The following is a 12,405-nucleotide window of genomic DNA, read 5'->3' on the forward strand; positions in this document are numbered from 1 at the left end:
GTCCCTCCTCTCACAAAGAATGCAGCTTCCGAATGAATCTAAAATGGATGCTGTCCAGGAGGTGGGAGGGTCTGGGAGGGAGGGTCTGCTGCTGATTGGCTGGAATGTGTCTTCTGACTGTGAGGTATAGGGTCAAAGTTTACTCAATGATGAGGAATAGGGGGCGGACCGAACATCTCATATGTTCGCTGTCCTCGGCGAACACGAACATGCTATGTTCGCCGGGAACTATTCGCCGGAGAACTATTCGTGACATCACTAACCCTAGCAGATTGTGGATTTGAGTTTTAATAAATATTGTTTTTATTATCCACATATCCTAGCAGATACTAAAATCCTAGCAGACTTTAGTAAAGGCTCTACCAAATCCATTGCTATTCGCTCAAAAGGAACCTCTATCACAGGAAGAGGTATTAGAGGATTGCAGTAACCTTTAAATGGAGCCTTCAACTGATATTCTGGCAGGATTTATAAAATCTCTCTATTGAAATAAAAATAACAGGCCAATAAAATTGTGCAAGAACTCTTTCTCTGTTCTGTACGTGACTATGGGCTAACTTCAAAACAGTATTTCTATAAGACTTGGGAACCCATAATTGATCCACCTATTCAACCCCTTTCTTTTCTGCTCTATGAAGCAGGTTATTTTTCACCTTAAAATTAGGAAAACATAATTGTTTTTCAGGATCTATGACAGTGCCTTCAATTACTTGAACATTTTCCCTTGCCACTATCAGAGTCGGGTCCTCCCATTGGGCAACTCGGAAATTACCAGAATGAATCCCTAGATCCTCAAATTCTATGTCCTCTCCAGAAGCATTACTCTGAGGGGGTTCTGCCTCATTGCCCAGACACACCATTTTCACTGTGCAAGTGCAGTTCACAGCAATGTGTGTTTTACAAAAACCAAACACACCCAAACCTACAAACAAAAAAACTAGCTCAGTATTCTGACTCAGATAGTTGTAATAATGATCTATCCCTTGCTGAGACCTCTATGCCTGGCCTGTATAAGAAGATACAATCACTGCAGACAATCCTTGTCAGATAGCTGAACTCACCAATACCTTGTTCATCCACAAAGTTGCTTTATTCTGAATATCAGGTTACAGCAGATAATGAATACAGCAGATGAATGAATGGTTAAAGTATTTTGCGGTCAAAAGATGATACTGATCGTAGCTTGCAATGTATTAACATGAGTGCTTGTTACATGAGGCTGTTAGCTGTAGCCATGACATGACAGGAAAACATCATAAAACTACAAGGGCGGAGTAATACACAAAAAGGAAATGCATAATAAGGTCAGGGGTAAGATACTGGAAAACAGGAGCATTACCAAAAAGTGTCAGTAGATGGCAGTACAGAACAAACACAGGGAATCTAGAAAACAATGGCATAAAAATATATGATTTATTAACTATAACAACATGAAAATTATACAAAAAATTGAAAAAATAGAGAGAGTAGAAAATATTGCTGTATATTTAATATTCGGTGCTACCCTTGAATAATAAATTTAAATGACAAAAAAGATAGACATGTATTGGGGCATTTGTAAATGTCCCAAAAAAGCAAGGGATAAAGAAGCACACGAAAAGTTATTTTGAAAAAATCCAATTTCTTTATTTAAATGTTCCACTTCACATTCAGTGTTTGATCAGTTCCTCCGGGCTACAGTAGTTAGAGGAAACTCTTACAATTTAAAATGCACAAACAAAACAAGGGCAATACATAAAGCTATCTGAAAATCTCAAACCCTATGCATACGTATGCAGACTAGAACAATGTAAAACTATAGGATAATATATGTGAAAATCATGCACAAATTGTCTAAATACAAGACACTACTAACTTATCCTAGATGTAAGACATATATATAGCATACTATATACAAAATGAACAAGAGACTTATCAGTCCATTTTCCACTGTTAGATGTAAGTATGAAAGCCATATACTGATAATACATAGCATGTGTCGGTAGATAGTCGACCGCAACAGAATCTGCTGCACACTAGGTCAAAAAACCGATCCACAATTTGTATAATATAAAGACAGTACTTATCTTCCAGAGTAAAGTTGCGATGGTGCTTTTTTGCTTTCTTTTGCCGGTCCGTAATTCCTCGGCGTGTGACGTAATCCCCAGTGGGGGTGGTTAGGTCGTCACTGCAGCTCCAATTGGTTCCTAGTACTTGAAACTGTATCCATTGGTCCAGGAAAAAACCAAGAGAGAGTAGACCAACCGCAACTCTGTAACTCCTTGTCAGGACATTCACGGTCGATATCAGGCTCTCATATTAACAAGTGAGAGTACTTAGGAAATAAAGCACCTGTTTGTTATTGGCTGTCCTCAGACTCCAAGAGTCGATTCCTAAAGTCACAGATACAGCATCCAAGCGCTATCGTTTCAGCGCATATGCACAGCTCCCAGGCTTGATCTGGTCATTAGGATCTTTATCAAGGACTGCAGTATAGGCTTATTTAATGCTGGGTTGAGATTTCCGCTTTAATGTGTCACCACAAACAAACCTCAGACAGTATTTAGCTTATCTTAAGGTGTAATACACATAGTGCCAACGCACGTTTCACCCCCCTCCAGAGCATGTGTCCCAGGGGTTCATCAGGGCATACTGAATCCATACCGGACATCCTCTTTATAGAGCATACCTGATTACTCACAGGTGATTCTCATACACAGTCTCGCCCATATTTTATTTGGAGGTCTGTGTCCTGTGAATAACCAGGAGCCCTTAAAGGGATATTTACATACAAATAGATTGTCACATTTGTTTTAAATTCTACCTTCAAGTTGTGCAAAGAATGAAAAATATTCATTATTGAGCAAACACTTTAAAATATTACCCTCATTCCTAGGCAACATCATAGCTCAATTTGCACATAGAGATTACTCCAAAAACAAATGGCACACATCCTGTCAGATTTATATTGCTCTCTTATAGAAAGCTTATGTATTCTAATTTGTCGTTCAGACCTACTGGTAATCTTGTCCCCAGCTTATAGATCCATTTGGTCTCTTTCTGTAAAAGTCGTTGTTACCACCTCGTCCATTAGTGATCCCTTTATCAATAATTATGAATTTTAATGAATCTGCGTTGCAGTTGTGCATATCACAGAAATGTCTAGCAACGTTTGTGTCTCTGGAATAGAGGATGTCATCTCTATGCTCTTGTACCCGATCCTTTACCATCCTTTTAGTTTTTCCAACGTAAAAGACCGGGCACGAACATCGTAAGAGGTAGACCACCCCCTCAGACTTGCAATTAAAAAAGAATCTTATGTCAAAGACTCTATTTTCTTGCACTGAGAATTGTTTAGTGCTATCCATGTGGGCACAGTATACACAGTGCCCACATGGATAGCTACCTTTTATTCCCTTATCTTTTCGTAACCAGTCAGCATCAGAGGGTCCTCTGACAAACTGACTTTTTACCAGCTTATCTCGTAGGCTCTGTGCCTTTCTGGCTGCCATCTGAGGTATATCTCCTATAGCTTGTCTCACTTTCTCATCCAAGGTGAGAATGTGCCAATTTCTTTTCATAGCCAATCTGATATTGTTCCATTGATCATTATACATAGAGATAAATCTAATCTGATTCCCCTTAGTTTTTATCCTTTCTCCATACAGTAGATCATCCCTCGACATTTTTCGAGCCTTCCAAAGGGATTTCTTTAGACATTTATTTGAATATCCCCTTTGAAGGAATCTCTCCTTCATTTGCTGGGCATGGATATCAAATTTTGAGAGTGAAGAGCAATTTCTTCTTAAACGAAGGAACTGCCCGTATGGTATTCCTCTTTTTAAATGATTGGGGTGGCTACTGTTAGCATGAAGAATACTGTTAGTGGCATTCTTCTTTCGATAATTCTCAGTCACTATTTTCAGACCTTCTTTTTTCAGGGTTATGTCTAGGAAATTCAATTCCCTTTCACTTGTTTCTGATGTGAGGAAGATGTTCCTGTCATTATGGTTTAAGATGGAAACAAATATATTAAATTCCTCTACTGTTCCATCCCATAAGACTAGAACATCGTCCACATATCTTACCCACATCAGCACTTTATTATCAAAAGTGTCGACATGTTGTTCAAAAATATCAGATTCCCATGACCCCAGATGGAGACATGCATAAGTGGGGGCACATACTGCCCCCATTGCAGTTCCGCGTATCTGGCGGAACACCTGCCCATCAAAAGAAAAAACATTATTTTTTAAAATGAACTCCAGAAGCACCATCATAAATTCTGTATGTTCCAAATATCTTGGACCCCTAGTTTCAAGGAATCTTTTGATTGCTAGTAGGCCCACATTGTGGGGAATGGAAGAGTAGAGGCTCTCCACATCTAAGGAAGCTAGAATGGTTTTTTCTCCAACTACTACACCATCCAGTTTTTTTAACAAATCTGTTGTATCCTTAACGTATGATGGTAAAGTTAGAAGGAAGGGGCGCAGATGTTTATCTACATACTCCCCAATTTTTTCTGTTATACTGCCGATCCCCGAGACAATCGGTCTCCCTGGGGGGCATTGCATGTTTTTATGCAATTTCGGCAGTATATAGAAAACTGGCATGACAGGAAATTTAGGGTACATAAATTTGAACTCATTTTGACTAATTATCCCCTTACTTCTAGCATCATTAAGTATCTTAAACAAGGAATTCTGAGTATGTGTAAGTGGGTTACTGCTTAGTTTTTCATATTGGTTCTTGTCATGAAGTTGGCGCTTAACTTCATTAACATACAACTGTTCATCAAGAATTACCAAATTCCCCCGCTTATCGGCGGGCTTCATCACCAGACCTCTAGCCAACATCAGTTCTTTTAAAGCCTTCCTCTCTCTAGGCTCCAAGTTATCACTCTCCTGTCGTGGAGTTAGATTTTCAATTTCTTTCTCCATTTTTTTGACAAAAAGGTTGACCGCTGGGACCAAAGATAGAGAAGGCATATATTCTGACTTAGGTTTGAATGCATATTTTGGGTCTATTGGGCTTATACTAGGTGGATTTTCTATTGTGAGTTCTAGCTCATTTTCTGCCAGGAGTGATTCTAAGTCACTAAGGGCTATTTGATCTCTTAGGTCTAAATCACTGGTATTATCTGATTTTGATTTCATAATTACTGATAACACTATTTTTCTTGCAAAAAGATGGAGGTCTTTTATAACCTCAAACCTATCTAATTTTGCAGTAGGACAAAACGACAGGCCTTTTTTAAGGAGTTCAATATGAGCCAGGTTCAGGGGGAATGAGGAGAGGTTCACTATTTGGAGTTCTTCCTCTCTAGGGTTTCCTAATATCCCCTGCGTGCCCCCCTCCCTCTGTATCTCCCCCTGCTCTGGACATATTGTTCTCCTCTCCCCCTTATCTGCCTTGTAGGATATCTCTTTTCTTTTATCACTGTCCCATATGGATCCTTTCCTTTTTCCCCTTCTATTCTTTCTCCTCCTTCTCTTTGATCCATACCTAATTGGTTTTTTGAAGTCCCTGCTTCAGAATCTGAAGCATCAGTCCCTGAATCATATGTGCTTTTCTGTGATTTATACACATAAACTCTACCATTCTTGTAATCCTCCTGGTCTCGTCTGAGTTTTCTACACTTCCTAGACTTAATGTCAGTTTTTAATTTGGATATATTCGTGCTGGTTTCCCCATTTAATTTTTCAAAATTTGGGTTGTTCTCAAATGAATTTACTTTAATTAGAGCTTTGTCAGCTTCATCCTTGACCTTTATAAGTCTCTTATTATTTCTTTTTATCATCATTTCCATTAGATCCAAGGAGGTTGATGAGAGTTTATCATTCCATTCCTCCACAAAGGAATCCCCCTCCTCATCCTCCCTAGTGTTCGCCCCTGGATCTAACGAAAGTCTGAGTCCTCTAGGGACTATTTTTTTATCAATATAGTTGGCTAAACTGGCGTTTTCTGTCTTAATTTTAAGTTGTCTATTTAAGAGATACCTATATCTTCTAAAGGCACTAAAAATAGTTACAGCTTCTTCGCTAGTCTCATCATTACCACTAATCATATCATTAGCTAAGGAATCTTTTAGATCTGCCTCCCACAGATCATCTGACAGGGTGTATGCCATTTTTCTACCGCAGCCAGGAAAAAAACCGATCAAAAATGTGGGACTTATATAGGAGCTCCAACCGCTCCTACAGCAATCTACTGCGATCTCTAAGAAAAGGATAAGAGAATCCTCTAAGTTATATCCTCACAAAGTTATACAAAAAATTGAAAAAATAGAGAGAGTAGAAAATATTGCTGTATATTTAATATTCGGTGCTACCCTTGAATAATAAATTTAAATGACAAAAAAGATAGACATGTATTGGGGCATTTGTAAATGTCCCAAAAAAGCAAGGGATAAAGAAGCACACGAAAAGTTATTTTGAAAAAATCCAATTTCTTTATTTAAATGTTCCACTTCACATTCAGTGTTTGATCAGTTCCTCCGGGCTACAGTAGTTAGAGGAAACTCTTACAATTTAAAATGCACAAACAAAACAAGGGCAATACATAAAGCTATCTGAAAATCTCAAACCCTATGCATACGTATGCAGACTAGAACAATGTAAAACTATAGGATAATATATGTGAAAATCATGCACAAATTGTCTAAATACAAGACACTACTAACTTATCCTAGATGTAAGACATATATATAGCATACTATATACAAAATGAACAAGAGACTTATCAGTCCATTTTCCACTGTTAGATGTAAGTATGAAAGCCATATACTGATAATACATAGCATGTGTCGGTAGATAGTCGACCGCAACAGAATCTGCTGCACACTAGGTCAAAAAACCGATCCACAATTTGTATAATATAAAGACAGTACTTATCTTCCAGAGTAAAGTTGCGATGGTGCTTTTTTGCTTTCTTTTGCCGGTCCGTAATTCCTCGGCGTGTGACGTAATCCCCAGTGGGGGTGGTTAGGTCGTCACTGCAGCTCCAATTGGTTCCTAGTACTTGAAACTGTATCCATTGGTCCAGGAAAAAACCAAGAGAGAGTAGACCAACAGCAACTCTGTAACTCCTTGTCAGGACATTCACGGTCGATATCAGGCTCTCATATTAACAAGTGAGAGTACTTAGGAAATAAAGCACCTGTTTGTTATTGGCTGTCCTCAGACTCCAAGAGTCGATTCCTAAAGTCACAGATACAGCATCCAAGCGCTATCGTTTCAGCGCATATGCACAGCTCCCAGGCTTGATCTGGTCATTAGGATCTTTATCAAGGACTGCAGTATAGGCTTATTTAATGCTGGGTTGAGATTTCCGCTTTAATGTGTCACCACAAACAAACCTCAGACAGTATTTAGCTTATCTTAAGGTGTAATACACATAGTGCCAACGCACGTTTCACCCCCCTCCAGAGCATGTGTCCCAGGGGTTCATCAGGGCATACTGAATCCATACCGGACATCCTCTTTATAGAGCATATCTGATTACTCACAGGTGATTCTCATACACAGTCTCGCCCATATTTTATTTGGAGGTCTGTGTCCTGTGAATAACCAGGAGCCCTTAAAGGGATATTTACATACAAATAGATTGTCACATTTGTTTTAAATTCTACCTTCAAGTTGTGCAAAGAATGAAAAATAAGCCTATACTGCAGTCCCTGATAAAGATCCTAATGACCAGATCAAGCCTGGGAGCTGTGCATATGTGCTGAAACTATAGCGCTTGGATGCTGTATCTGTGACTTTAGGAATCGACTCTTGGAGTCTGAGGACAGCCAATAACAAACAGGTGCTTTATTTCCTAAGTACTCTCACTTGTTAATATGAGAGCCTGATATCGACCGTGAATGTCCTGACAAGGAGTTACAGAGTTGCGGTTGGTCTACTCTCTCTTGGTTTTTTCCTGGACCAATGGATACAGTTTCAAGTACTAGGAACCAATTGGAGCTGCAGTGACGACCTAACCACCCCCACTGGGGATTACGTCACACGCCGAGGAATTACGGACCGGCAAAAGAAAGCAAAAAAGCACCATCGCAACTTTACTCTGGAAGATAAGTACTGTCTTTATATTATACAAATTGTGGATCGGTTTTTTGACCTAGTGTGCAGCAGATTCTGTTGCGGTCGACTATCTACCGACACATGCTATGTATTATCAGTATATGGCTTTCATACTTACATCTAACAGTGGAAAATGGACTGATAAGTCTCTTGTTCATTTTGTATATAGTATGCTATATATATGTCTTACATCTAGGATAAGTTAGTAGTGTCTTGTATTTAGACAATTTGTGCATGATTTTCACATATATTATCCTATAGTTTTACATTGTTCTAGTCTGCATACGTATGCATAGGGTTTGAGATTTTCAGATAGCTTTATGTATTGCCCTTGTTTTGTTTGTGCATTTTAAATTGTAAGAGTTTCCTCTAACTACTGTAGCCCGGAGGAACTGATCAAACACTGAATGTGAAGTGGAACATTTAAATAAAGAAATTGGATTTTTTCAAAATAACTTTTCGTGTGCTTCTTTATCCCTTGCTTTTTTGGAACATTTACAAATGCCCCAATACATGTCTATCTTTTTTGTCATTTAAAAATAAATATAACAACATGAACATAACAGAGGCTATGTAATATTCTATGCCTCATTGAGGCAGCACACTCCCCGTCTGGCATAATAAATGTCACTATTTAAATCATAACGGAAGTTATGCATAACAATGTAATTTGCAGAGATGTCTTGAAGACCTGAAAGATATAAGGAGAACATACATATAATGCAAGAACTATAATATAAACTTCAAGTTGTTTCAATTAAAGTTCAAGATACTTCCTTCTTGAAGTCACAGGAAGAATCCAACAGCATACATAAGTAAGTTCAGTCTCCAAAGGGCAAGAGCAAGATAAGTTCTGTGATCGGTCTGATGAAAGTTTTTATAGTCCCTTGTCTTACAACTTTCACCTCCACCTTATGCACCTTTCTATCATCACTAGGAATGCTCTTTACAATCAGTCCCATGGGCCATTCGATTCTTTCAGCTTGCTGGTCCTTGAGGAGAACAAGATCTCCAACCTTGATGTTAGGGTTCAGACGTTGCCATTTCCTGTGTCCTTGCAGAGTAGAGAGATACTCCATCTTCCAACGATTCCAGAAGCAGTTGGCAAGGTGTTGTACTCGCTTCCACTGATTGTAGCACATATTTCCTGTTTTAAAGTCTCCAGGTGGAACAGGAACAGACCCAAGCTTCTGGGTAAGGAGAGTAGCTGGAGAAAGGAGAGTTGGGGCCTCTGGATCTACAGAAACTGGAACAAGTGGTCTTGAATTGATTATGGCAGATGCTTCTGCCAGGAAGGTGGTTAGAATCTCATGGGTGAGTCTTGTGGATTTCAAGTCCATAAGCATAGAGTCCAGTATTTTACGTGTGATGCCTATCATTCTCTCCCAGGAGCCACCCATATGGGAAGAATGAGGAGGATTGAAAATCCATGTACAGCCCTTTTCAGCTAAAAGGTCTTGAATTGGCCTAGAGTTGAGATGTAGCTCTCGACAGGCTCCAACGAAATTAGTTCCACAGTCAGATCTTAATGTTTTGACTGGTCCTCTGATGGCAAGGAATCGCCTTAGAGCATTTATGAAACTTGAGGCATCCATATTTTCTATTACTTCAATGTGTACTGCACACACACTCATGCAAGTGAACGGCACTGCCCATTGTTTGCTATTTGCTTGGCCACCGGAGTCGAACACTACCCTGATTTGTTTTGGCTTATGTGGATGATACACTCCAAAGAAAGGCAGGTACCAGCACTCTTGGAGTTTTTGAAGTGGTGGAGCTGTCTCGGAATGATCATTGTCAAAGAATGGGTTCAGGTTAGCTATAGGACTGTTTTTTGGAATGCCCCTCTTGTCACAGAGACATTTACTTTCTGAGCTAAAGACATCCTGTTGTACACTGCGTATTATGAACAGTTCACTTTCAGCAATATCCTTTACAGAAAGAAACCTTTGGCACACGTGCCAATCTTGACAGTGAGCATCTGTGGGCTTTGTGTGAAAGCAGTGTGCAATGGGGACTAACCTTGCAATGGTACGTACAAGCCTTGTAGACTTGGAGAAACGTTCAAAGCGTTGACAGCCCAAGACGAGTCTTTGTTCAGTTCTGGTGACAAGGGTTTTTACTTCAGGACGAATCTCTGGATCGTTGTCAGGTTCTAGAAGACTGAAGGCATCAGCTGTGGTTTCTTCTGGATGATCCAGCAGGAATTCAGGGCCTATTAACCAAAAAGAATTTGCAAAGACACTTGCAGACACTGGCCTGGTGGCATGATCTGCAGGATTAATTTCAGATGGAACATAATGCCATTGATTGGGCTTAGATGATTTCCTGTCTTCAACTGACAAGGCTATTTTGTTGTCATCACTTGTAGTACAAAACACTGTGGTACCCGGATTGTCATCACAAAGGATAGGAGTAACATCAGGTATTTGGATGATGTCAGGAGGCTTCTCCCTTACTTCATGATGGTGAGAGCACTGTTTGAAGTGGGATGCACGTCCATTTTCTAATATGTAAGTTTTGAAGGAGTGGGTCTCAGATGACGTATGCATACTATTCAAGCTTACATCGCCCACTATCACCCAGCCTAGATCAAGTCTTTGTGCATAAGGGGCATTGTCAGGTCCATTGCACTTCTCGCGTACTTTATGTACTCTGAGAATGTCTCTTCCTAGCAGGACCAAGATTTCAGCATTCATGTCAATTGCCGGAATCTCATCAACAAGGTGCCTTAAGTGAGGATGGTGATAGGCAGCCTCTGGAGTAGGAATCTCTTTCCCTTCGCCTGGTATCTGGTCACACTCGACAAATGTTGGTAGGGGTATGCCTTCATTTCCTTTGATATGTGAGACCATGAATCCATTGGCCCTTCTGCCAAAGGCCTCTACACGACCAGAGCAGGTTCTGAGAGTATACGGTGTTGCATGACCCTCTATGCCGAAGATCTCAAAGAATTTAGGCTTAACCAGGGATCTGTTGCTCTGTTCATCTATTATAGCATACATTCTAGCAACTTTCTCAGGTTGATCCTGTGGGTAAATCTTGACTAAACATACCTTGGCACAGCATTTGTAGTCTAAGCCTTCTCCACATACTTCTGTGCATGCAGAGGAAACACTCGCTGTGACTGGAGCACGACTTTGTTGCTCCCCGCCATGAATTGAGACAGGGGTGGAGTCAGTTAGCTGCTGTGGGTTGTCTGGAAGTGGAGTAGGATGCATAGCTGTAACGTGTCTGTCGCTACTGCATTCTGTGCACTTTATAACATCTTTACAGTCTTTAGCAAAGTAACCATAAGAAGCACAACACCTATAGCATACTCCAAGTTTCTGGAGAATCTCCCTGCGCTCTTGTAAAGTCTTTGCCCTAAGCCCACGACATTTCCTAAGAGGGTGAGGCTTCCTGTGAATAGGGCACTGACGATTAGGGTCTTTATCTCTCTCGCCTGAGTCACTCTGGTTTGCAGGAGAGGATACGGGTGATGAGATGTCTGTCCTTTTAACAGATATTGCTCTATTAAAGTCTCTACGTTTAGCTGTCGTGTTATCATACCTTGATGATGTTGGTAAGGATGATGAAGCAGGCAAGTTGGGTTTGCAGAAGCTGAAGCTGGGATCATTTCTCATCCAGGCTTGATCGCTGATGTACCTGCAAAAGTATGAGAATGGAGGAAAGGATACGTTATAGTCTCTTTTGTATCTTGAGCCCTGTTGTGTCCATTTCTCTTGCAGGTTATATGGCAGTTTAGACACCACAGGATTGACACCATGAGCAGTGTCCAGAAAGCTTAGTCCAGGTAGACGTGGGTCTGTCTTTGCCAACTCTAGCTCCATGAGGAGGTCACTTAATTCTTGGAGCTTGCGATAGTCTTTGTTTCCTATTTTTGGGAATTTTTGCAGTCTCTTGAACAGAGCGCTTTCTATGGCTTCAGAGCTACCATAGGCTTGCTCAAGTCTTGCCCATGCAGCAACAAGGCCTGCATCTGGGTGGTCAACATGTACTGTTCTCAGTCTTTTAAAACGATCTGCAGATTCCGGCCCCAGCCACTTTATGAGCAAATCAAGTTCCTCCTTGGTTGTAAGCTCGAGATCAGCGGTAGCAGCCTTGAAGGTTGATCTCCAGGCCCTGTAGCTCTCTGGACAGTCGTCAAACCTTGAGAGGCTTGTGTTAATGAGCTCACGGCGTATCATGTATCTGGCAAAGTCAGTCAAGTCTGATCTCTCACTCTTTGGTGCCAAAGTAACTTGAGGAACCCCTTGGGTGTGAAAGTTCTTTGGTGAAGAAGGGTGAAGTTTACCAGGATAAAATGATGTTGCAAGAGCATTCAACTGTGGTGTAGTCTCTA

Source organism: Bombina bombina, chromosome 1, assembly GCF_027579735.1.
Source record: "Bombina bombina isolate aBomBom1 chromosome 1, aBomBom1.pri, whole genome shotgun sequence".
Lineage (NCBI taxonomy): Eukaryota > Metazoa > Chordata > Amphibia > Anura > Bombinatoridae > Bombina > Bombina bombina.